The 11,610-nt window shown below is 29.4% G+C and overlaps 1 protein-coding gene across 3 annotated transcripts in view; it reads left to right on the top strand.

Annotated features, from left to right (window-relative positions):
- LOC145276879 (uncharacterized) overlaps positions 1-11,610 on the top strand; it is a 199,143-nt gene that overhangs the window by 140,683 nt on the left and 46,850 nt on the right. Inside the window, exon 1 of one of the 3 annotated variants that reach the window (XR_013868047.1) lies at positions 1,908-2,095. The exons of the other annotated variants lie outside the window; for them this stretch is intronic. The gene's annotated coding sequence lies outside the window, so the exon portion shown is untranslated. Of the gene's footprint in view, positions 1-1,907; positions 2,096-11,610 lie in introns of those variants that run through there. 3 annotated transcript variants of the gene reach the window in all.

Below are 11,610 nucleotides of genomic sequence, written 5' to 3' on the forward strand. Positions count from 1 at the left end.
TGAGCACTTCTGTTTTCTGGTATATATGCTGATGACACCACACTCTATAACAGACACGACAGGAAGACAAAGGAACTCATATATAAAGAAATAAAGAAATGGCAGAAAAACTAGAGGATGACCTCCGATCTGTAGTGCAATGGAGACAAAAATGGATGGTCACATTCAATGCTGCCAAGACTAAACTCGTTTCCTTCAATAATTACAAGAAACATTCTCTACCACAAATAGCAATGGCCAATGACTCTTTATCTGAAAGTACATCTTTTAAACTCCTCGGCCTAACGTTCACAGGAAACATGAGTTAGAATAATTACATTGGGAGAATTTCCAGGACCGCTGCGATGAAGGTAAGTATCCTGTACCCCTATAAAGCCACCATTCGCCCATATATGTTGTCATATTTGGGCTGGTACATCTGCTACTAATCTCTCGCTCCTAGACAAGGTTCAAAAGAGAGTCGCCAATCTGATAGGTCCTGAACTGTCATCTAAACTTCAGCCTCTGTCCCATCAACGAAATGTTGCATCTCTATGCCTGTTCTACAAGTACTTTAACGGTGAATGCTCTGGCGAACTGCAAGCACTTGTACGCCCTCGACGTAAATACCCTCGACAAACCCGACAAGCAGCTAAATCCCACCCCTTCATAGTAGAGATCCCTGGATGTAAGAGAGCTTTCTTCTCCAGTAGTTTCTTCCCCAGAATCGCTAGGCTTTGGAATTCCCTTCCGGGTCCCTGCTTCCCCAACTGTACTGATATGCAGAAGTTCAAGTGTAACGTGAACCGACATCTTGGTGCCCAACTCCTTACATAGTACCCCTGTAGTATCCCCCTACATAAAAGTGGCAACGTGCCTTGTTTGGGGTGAAAATGTAATAATAAGAAATATATATATTTTTCGTCTTCATTTTAACATGAAAACTTTGCTAGAAATGTGCCATGACATAAAAAAAGCGAAATAAAACCAAAGAGAACTTGTTTCGTTATGGATTACGAAACACGTGTAAGACGTTAGAGAAAATAATATAGTCATTCGGCGAAATAAAAAAGTTGAAAATTAAACTAAATATATGACGTTTCTTTAAAGATGAGGATTGGTTATTCGTATTATTTGTATTCATCAGACTAATGTTCTCATCTTGAGTGATTTTCCCAACGTTTCGGTCGATGCAACCTCCGACCTTCTTCAGGTTTTTCTTGTCGAACTCAGGAATGTTTCTGTCGAACTCGGGAATCTTGACGGAATTTCGAGCGGAACGCCTTTATTTACGTAAAGGGGTAGCGTGCCCTTTTCCCGTCAGCCATGATTGTATATAGGTCCTAAGTAATAAGCAATTGTATTTCGGGTCACCCACACTGAGGATTGAACCTTCAACCTTCAGGAGAATAACACTTTTTACGATTGGTTTTTCCAAGTAAACCAACCTCTGCGCCACGGATTTTGGCAGAAAAATTCCCGAGTTCGGCAAGACACACCTGAAGCAATTCAGAGGTTACATCGACCGATACGTTGTGAAAATCACACTCAAGATGAGAGCAGTAGTCCGACGAATCCAAATAATACACATAAAAATATGAATATATACTGATTCTTCGCTTTGGTGATTAGGGGTGCAAGGTCGATGCAACCAACGGCAATATAATGATTTTACTGTCCTATTATTCTATCCGATAATCAAACACCCTCTTGTAGACGATAGTTTCGTCTATTTACTAGCATATGCTCGCTTGTTTAAAGGTCGACCCTTCTGTTTATTAAGCTGCTGTCGTAACAACTGATCTGAGCATGCAAGTAATGACGCTGTTCAGCCATATTGTTTTGGCTTCGCAGGAAATAGGAAAGAATTATAGCTTTCTTTTTTTACTTCTTTTTACTTTTAATGATGTTAGGAAATTTTTCTACACGACACTAGGACACGTAATCGTTGAAAGCCTACCTTTGTCAGGTAATACTCAGCATAAATATATTTTGACAACGTCTGAATAGGAAGCAGTCGCTCAACCAACTCTCTTTGATGTGAGACAGACAGACGCGGGTAGCCCTCGGGAGGGGAGGTGCAGCCGTCGAGGGTGATTACCAGTGGGTGGAGTAGGTAAACACTTTTCATTCTGTTCGGAACCCCTTTCTTATCTCTACCCTTGCCTCGCCCTTTTCGCTTACAACCTTCTTTCTTATTATCTTAGATTCTAGTTTTCATTTTATTCCCTTGTGTACTGCCTTCTTTCTATCGCCAAACTCATTCTCTCCAAATTTTTATATTCTTAAACCCTTTAACTTATTTGAAGGTTCTTTATATATATATATATATATATATATATATATATATATATATATATATATATATATATATAAGTGTTGGGACGATTCGGAATACTTTGTGCCTATTTTCCAATGCCAAACGATTCTTTTAATTATCATTTTCTATTTATTTCTATTAAAAATCAAAACATTCACTGCTGGTAGTAATAATGCAATAATAAAATAATAAATATGTATTGATTTACACTTCCATTAACGCTAAAATCTATAGATCGCCTCCACAAGTGTGTTTTTTCGTTTGAGAAAATATGTGCACATTTAACACGTTTTTTTAAGGTAATCAGAAAGATAGCAAATTTGAAGTATATATATATATATATTTGTATATATATATATATTTATATATATATATATATACATATATATATTTACATATATATTTAAATATATATATTTAGATATATATGTATTTTTATATATTTATATATATAGTTATATATATATATTTATATATTTGTATATATATATATTTATATATTCATATATATATATATTCATATATATATTATATGTATATTATATATATTTATATATATATATATTTATATATATTTATATATATATATTTATATGTATATTATATATATTTATATATATATATTTATTTATATATTCATATATATATATATTCATGTATATATTATATGTATATTATATATATTTATGTATATATATTTATATATATATATTTATATATATTTATATATATATATATTTATATATATATTATATATATTTATATATATATATTAATATATATGTATATATATGTATATGTATTTATATATATATATTTATATATATATATTTATATATATATTTATATATATATATATTTTCATATATACATTTGTATATATATATATTTTTATATATATATATTGATATATATATACATTAATATATATATTCATATATATATATTTATATGTATACATTTATATATATTTATATATATATTTATATATATGTATATTTATATATATATATATATATTCATATATATATTAAAATATATATTTATATATATATTTATATATATATATATATTTATATATATATATATTTATATATATTTATGTATATATTTATATATACATATGTATTTATATATATATTTATATATATATATATATTTATATATATAAATATATATTTATATATATATTTTTATATATATTTATATATATTTATATATATATTTATATATATTTATATAGATATTTATATATATATTTATATATATATATTTATATATATATTTATATATATATTTATATATATATTTATATATATATTTATATTTATATATTTATATATATTTATATATTTATATATGTATAATTATATATATATTTATATTTATATACATATATTTATATATATTTATTTATATATTTATATATATGTTGATGTATACATATATATTTATTTATATAATTTTATATATTTATATATATTTATATATATATATTTATGTATATTTATATATATATTAATATATATATATTTATATATATATTTGTATATATATATTTATATACATTTATAAATATATTTATATATATATTTATATATATATATTTATATATACATTTATATATATATTTATTTATATATATTTATATATTTATATGTATATATATTTGTATATATTCATGTATATATTTGTATATATTTGTATATATTTATATATATTGATATATTTATATATATATATATATATATATATTTATATTGATATATTTATATATATATATATTATATATATATTGATATATTTATATATATATATATTAATATATTTATATATATATACATTATATAAATATATATAAATGTATATAAATTTTGATATATATATGCATGTAAAATTGGTGATTATGTTTTCAGAATAAATATAAACATTCTGAAATCGATACGTGTAAATACTATATATATCTATATAGTAGTCATCTATATATATCTATGTAGTATTTACTCGTATCGATTTCAGAATGTTTATATTTATTCGTGAAACATAATCACCAATTTTGTTTATCTAGCTGTTTTCCTGACTGAGTGTTTGTCAGTTTATTATATATACATACAAATATATATATATATATATATATGTGTGTGTGTGTGTGTGTGTGTGTGTTAATACATGTAAATATGTGTGTGTGTTCGCGCGCACGCGCGTATGTGTGTGTTTGTGTAACGAAAACTTTCTAAAAACACAACACACGCATTCGAAAACTTTAGAATTTTCGTTCGGAATTAATATTTGTTTATCTAATCGATGAATTAAAAAAAAAAGAAAAGATCTATAGGGAAAAAGAGAAATTATTCATAGAGAAGTTATTCAAAGTAAAGGGAAAATCTACTTACAGAAAATTAATTATCTTAAAGGAATACGGGTAATAATTAAATTTCAAGAAAAAATAACATTAAAGTTAGGCTAGAATATAAATATTTCCAATTTCAGAATCTCGAAGAATATCTGCGTATTACTTTGACAGAAAGAAGAAAAGAAACGCAGAAACCTTGCATTAGGCCGAGTAAGCCTCTTTATCCAAACTATAGTTAGAATTTGTTCCCTGTCGTTGAAATTTACTTCAGAAAGGTATGAAGTTTTTTTCATTGAATTTTTGTCTTCGTTCGTGGGGGATTTCCAGTTAAAGAATAATCGTCAAAATATTTAACGTCCCAAAAGATTGTAAAAAAAATTAAAAAAAAAAAATTATTTTCCAAGTTTGTAAATAAATATTTTGATTCAGCTTGACGTAGAATACGTTTAAATGTATTTAAAACCATGCAGATATTCGCATTTATTGATATAACAACAGGATGGCAAAAGTTCAAAAATAAATTGATTTAGTGCCATCAGTTAGAATTGAAACCAAAGCATTTAGCGTTCCAGCCGCGTCCCTACTGATGTTGCTATCGAGAGAAAGATAATTAAAAGCTTAATATTAAACAACTTCAAGAAATGAATTTTATGTGAGCATGCGCAGAAAGAAGTAAAAACATGTCGACCAGTTGAAATAAATATTTCGCATTTAAACTTGCCGATATGTGTCCGTACGCATTATTTATTCATCCAAACAAAAACTTTACCCATATAAACCATCTTTGGAGTACAAGAACCCATGTTTTCCCAGCTGGGCAAACTTGAGTCCTTGTACCAGAAAAATATCCAGTAAATATAACGGTGTTTAGTTAATCGTTATTTCTTTTTGCATTTTTTTTTGTTGCCTTTCCATACACGAAACACGGATATAAATATCACTAAAACATCTACTGGGTCATAGGCTTCATTTCGGTACCTAACGTTCGTGGGTGGCTTGCCTGTAGGCTGAGATAAACCGCGTCACACAGACACAGACAGACAGACATTACGAAAATTTATAAGATCGGTTTTCTATAATATTTTTTTGTTAATTTCATTGTCATATGATTAGTAGTTTAAGAGTTTACCTGTTAGACATTTACACACACGGATACATCTACTGTATTATCTATAAAGAAAGGAAGAAATAAAGATGTGTGAAGTGCGTGGATATTGGTCGGTTTGTCTATATATATATATATGTTTAGTCCAAACTCAATAATAGATATTCTTGAACTCCTTAATAATTGCCAGTTAAATATTCTACAAATCGATAAAATGAGTGACATTTTTTTAAATGTAATTATTAAAAATGGATGGTTTTAGTATACTGTACGACAATTTTATTTGGAAACAATTTATTTAGAAATTAGTAAAGTCGATGTTTTTCTTTTTTTTTTCTTAGCGACATCAGAATAATTATTAATATGTCGAACGATCTCATTTTTTTTTTTAATATGTGTGAAAGATAATAAACGTTCGCTGCAACATACAAAGCATTAGTATATTATTACTAGGGCTATGACAACAGAATATTCTTTTCATTGTTTTGTCTCTGGAGTATAATATCCGTTAATATCTTATTTGTTTTTATATAGAGTGATGTGGTTCTCGGTTAATTGACTGCGTCTTACTGTGTTAGATATATTACTCGAGTCAAAAGAATGAACACAATATTCTGTTGTCACAGCCCTAATGATTACTTTGGCTATGACAAGAGAATATTCTTAGCATTGCTTTAACTCTCGAGTATATATCCGACACAGTTAGACGCAGTTAATCAATCGAGAATCACGTCACTCTATATAAAAACATATAAGATATTAACTGATATATATTCGAGAGTCAAAATAATGAAAAGAATATTCCTTTGTTATAGGCCTAGTTATTACATAGATAAAAAGTAAATTGAAACATTTTAGTGGTGTAGGCATTAATTTATGTTGGGAAGCAATATATTCAAATTTAAGCCACCAACTAACAGCACACACACACACAGACACACACACACGCGCGCGCGTGTTCCCCAGACACGTCCTAACTTACCCATTCTTTTCTACGCACTACAATCCCGGCTATCAAGATTCATGTCGAGAGCAGTAGACTGCAACCATCCAAGATCAAAGTAAAATCTGACATAAAATCAAGTACTAAAAATACAAGCAACTTTATAAGTAAAAAAATAAAAATAAACAGTTACAAAAACAGGTAATGCTTATGTCAAAGTCTGCCTTAGACCCGGTTTGTCTACGATATTCATCTTTGACTTGGAAAGTTTCCAAATCAGCATGAGAATTACGAGCCAACGAGTTAAGTTAGTTCTATTTTATATTTTTCAACTCAGTCTAGACAAAGGATTCTCAATATGTTACTTCCGATCATGTAATGCTGTCGTTAAGTTTGCCTATTTTTTACTTTGTTTTTCTCTGGAGTTATCTGCCCTTATACAAAGATAGAATTTGCAATTTCTGTGCAGGCTGCACGGCATTACCCGGTCGGAAAATAGGCTTAAATATGATACTTTGATCAATGCAGATTTCGTATTTATTATTATATTATATTGGACCCAATATATAGTAACGATTTAAAATGTTAAAAAAAAATTACTCGTGTGTCACCACCGAGAATCGAAACCAAAACGTTTAGCTTATGATTTACTTTTTCCTTTGACCTGAACTATGAAGACATGTTTGCTGCAAGACTAAAAATTAAAACATGAACAAATGGCTATTACCTTTAGCATGCATATTCGTAATGCCGTCGTTCGACCTGCACCTGGCAAATCCCATATTCTTACTTTTCACACTTTTGCATTATCCCCTCACTCCAGCACCACAGGACTTTCAACCTTGGCTCCAAACTTACTTGCACAGTTTAGGTGCAATATCTGTTGCGCATCAGATAGACACCCTCAAAACCTCCAATGCTCATGTCTAGTGGAACGAATTCGCGACGACTGGCAGCAGAGGTAAACAGTCGCCCTATCGTGTCCGCTACTACGCCTTTTCTTTGAGCATACTTTAATAATCACTAGGGCTATGACAACAGCATATTATTTTCATTGTTTTGACTCTCGAGTATATATCCGACATAGTTAGACACAGTTACTGAACTAAGAATTAAATCACTCCATATAAAAGCATATAAGATATCAATAAATACACACTCGAGAGTCAAAACAATGAAAAGAATATGCTGTTGTCCTAGCCCTAATAATTACGCGGTTTTCATTGGATTTACATCTTAGAACTAATCTATACAACCATTATATGTGTGTGGGTATACTAGCAGCCCGCCCGTCGTTGCCTAGTCGTAAAATATGCATAGTATTATATTTTCATTCATACAGAAACTGAGATATGTACAGGCAAGTATTATATTTTTGCTAAACAGTCCACTTCTCGTAAGTAAAAAAAAAAAAAATACTCGAGCTGAGATCGAAGCCAAAACCTAAAAACAGTGAGTCAAGTACGATAATCATTCCGCCAGCGTGACACGATGTTTAAGAACTGTTTTTAAACCGACTTATATTTAAGATAAGAAATCTCTAATGTAAACCATGAACGCATGCGCGATCGTGAAACGGTTAGCAAACAGAGAAAACTCTAACGACTCCCACGTACCAAGTTTTCAATGTTGACCCTTTTTTTTCTAGATGAAAAACTTATTAAAAAGATTTCCACATGTCTGAATAACCTATATACCAATTCACAAGTCTGCAGATAAAAAAAAATTGAGTATATGTTGAGTATATAGGTTGAGAAGTGTCCTCACATATATATATATATATATATATATATATATATATATATATATATATATATATATATATATATATATATACATATTTCTTATACCTCAAGCAGAGACAGAAAATGGCTAACAAATGTCCTAGGTGAATGCGGATCGTTTGAACTAAAATAACAGAGCATGAAATTGTAATGGCATTTAGAAGTAAGTTTCCCGCGCCAGACAGGAAACAAAAGGTACCAGTGACCCGGAAGCGGAAACGAGAGTTAAAGGCGGATGAAAGGTCTTTGAAAAACGCCGGCGAAATTTATGAGGGATCATGGCTGAATTAATGGTGCAAAGGTAAAACTGAAACTACTGCATTTACAATTGAAAGCAAACGTGAAATTATAATAACTTGGCGAGGACAAAGCTCTTCTCCTTTCGGCGTGTGATGTAAATAACGCCGTCAGTTTTCAATTGACTTAACTATAGCCAGTTGAATTGTTTCTACAACAACAACAACAACAACAACAACAATAATAATAATAATAATAATAATAATAATATATGTATATATATAGTAAAGATGTATATGTATGTATATATATATATATAATAAATATATGCATATATATATACATACACACGCGCACGCACACATACGTACACACACGCGCGTGCGCGCGCGCACACACACACACACACACACACACATATATATATATGGTAAAACTGGTAATTAATAAAAACCTGAAGAGAGTGCTCAATACTATTGCAGAGCAAATATGTGTTTTATCTTTTTATTACTGTTTTATCTGTTGGTTACATATGTTTCGGATGTTGGACCATGTTTACGATGCAACAGCCTCGTCAGACCTTACATAAATTTCTGTAAGGTCTGACGAGGCTGTTGGAAACATATTTACCAAACAGATAAAATGGTAATAAAAAATGAAACATATATATATATATATATATATATATATATGCGTGCGCGCCCGTGTGTGTGTGTGTATGTGTTCGTTACAAAATCTTGTTATGAACATTTATTACAAATTTTTCAAAACACCTTATAAACCTGTAAGGAAAGGTATACAAATTTTCAATTATTCGACAAGGAGTACAGACAAACGAGAAAAGTGTTAGTCCATGGAGTTTCGAAGAACGCATTTCTTCTGATCAGAGGGAAGAAGTTAGCAAAATATACAATAAATGTCGCTGGTTAATGCATTAAAAGAAACAAACAATATGAAATTTATCATATGTTCACACACGCACACACACACACACACACACACACACACACACACGCGCGCGCGCATATACGCAGAAGAGAGGTAGGACCCCGAAACATGCATCTCCGTAGATTGCTGATTTTAAAAAATAATAAATAAAATAAATAAATAAATAAATAATAAAAGATTATTTGTTTATGTCCAAATAAAAATTGGGCAACTTTCTAAAAAAAAAAAAAACAATTAAAAAACACCGGATCTCCAAGGCGGAAACGCTAACCTTAATATCGTTTAAAAAATCAACAACAAAATCTACGTAAATATATATATATATATATATATATATATATATATATATATATATATATATATATATATATATATATATATATATATATACTCTTGTAGTCTCTTGATAATATCATTACATTGAAGTCTGGCCCAGAAACACCTCTACTGATAGTAAATAACGAAATTAGCGAGATGTTCTCAACAGCCGTCACCTTGATATTAACCTTTTTATACATTCTCCTCGTTTCCCATGTTTATTTATGCAAGGTCTTTTTCTTTCCTCCCAAAATAAGTTCATCCATTTATTTGTGTACTTATTCTGAGCTATTTGTGTCCCAAGAGACCGGAATTCGCAAATAAAAACTGACAATATCCTGATTCGAGTAGAGCCAACTAACTTCTCTCGTCCGCCATTTCGTATGATTTTATATAATCATATCTTTCTATATTTTCTTATTAGAAAGGATAATGTGTTATTTTTATTTTTTGCATTGATGGACGTCTGCGCTGTTTTTCATTCTCTTTATGTTCAACGTCTATTTTATGGGTCAAATTAGATAACGTGCCTTTTGAAGAGTTGCGAAGTATAGCTTGGCGATGGCGTAATAAATTAACTAAACCGCTGTTCGTTAACCTCTGTTCGTTTCAATGTATTGCGTCATGTGATACATTAATTAGTCCCATAATCATTTATATGCATCTATAATGCACACACACATACACACACACACACACACACACACACACACACACACACACACACACACACACATATATATATATATAACTAATTAATTTCCTCACATAAATTTATATTCGAAAATATAGATTTATGCGTAAACTTAAAGTATTTACTTCAAAAGTGCTCAATACGTAGGCTATTTGTTTATGTCCAAATAAGAATTGGGCAACTTTCTAAAAAAAAAAAACAAAAAAAAAACAATTAAAAAACACCGGATCTCCAAGGCGGAAACGCTAACCTTAATATCGTTTAAAAATATCAACAACAAAATCTACGTATATATATATATATATATATATATATATATATATATATATATATATATATATATATATATATATATATTTACTCTGTCAGTCTCTTGATAAGCCTGTAAAATCCTAGATTGGATGAAACGCGGAATATTCAGTGTAGTTTAATCGCCATATACATTTTATAACTTACTAACTTACTATGTATATATATATATATATATATATATATACATATATATATGTATATATATACATATATATATGTATATATATACATATATATATATGTGTATATATATATATATATATATATATATATATATATGTATAAGAATAACAGTATAGTTACATTGCAGCATCCAAATATTTGTTTTTCATACAAAACAGTTCCTCCAGCATTTTAAAATCTCGGTATATTTTTTACAGATCCGTTTCGTTATGCAGAAACAAACGGTTATGCCAATAACGTCTCTTTTCGTGCATATACTCCTCAGAAAATAGAAATTCTCTTCTTGGATAGAAAAATGCATGATGATAAAATATGCAATACGAAAGACGGAATGCAGTATAATTAAATGCTTTTGAAACAATTTTAACAGACCTTTTAATTTTTTACTCTTCACGTGCATTGCAAAGACTCGTGATTTTAACCGGCTAAAGACC

This window comes from Euprymna scolopes, chromosome 1 (assembly GCF_053919585.1).
Source record: "Euprymna scolopes isolate OS-2025 chromosome 1, ASM5391958v1, whole genome shotgun sequence".
In the NCBI taxonomy this organism is placed as follows: Eukaryota; Metazoa; Mollusca; class Cephalopoda; order Sepiida; family Sepiolidae; genus Euprymna; species Euprymna scolopes.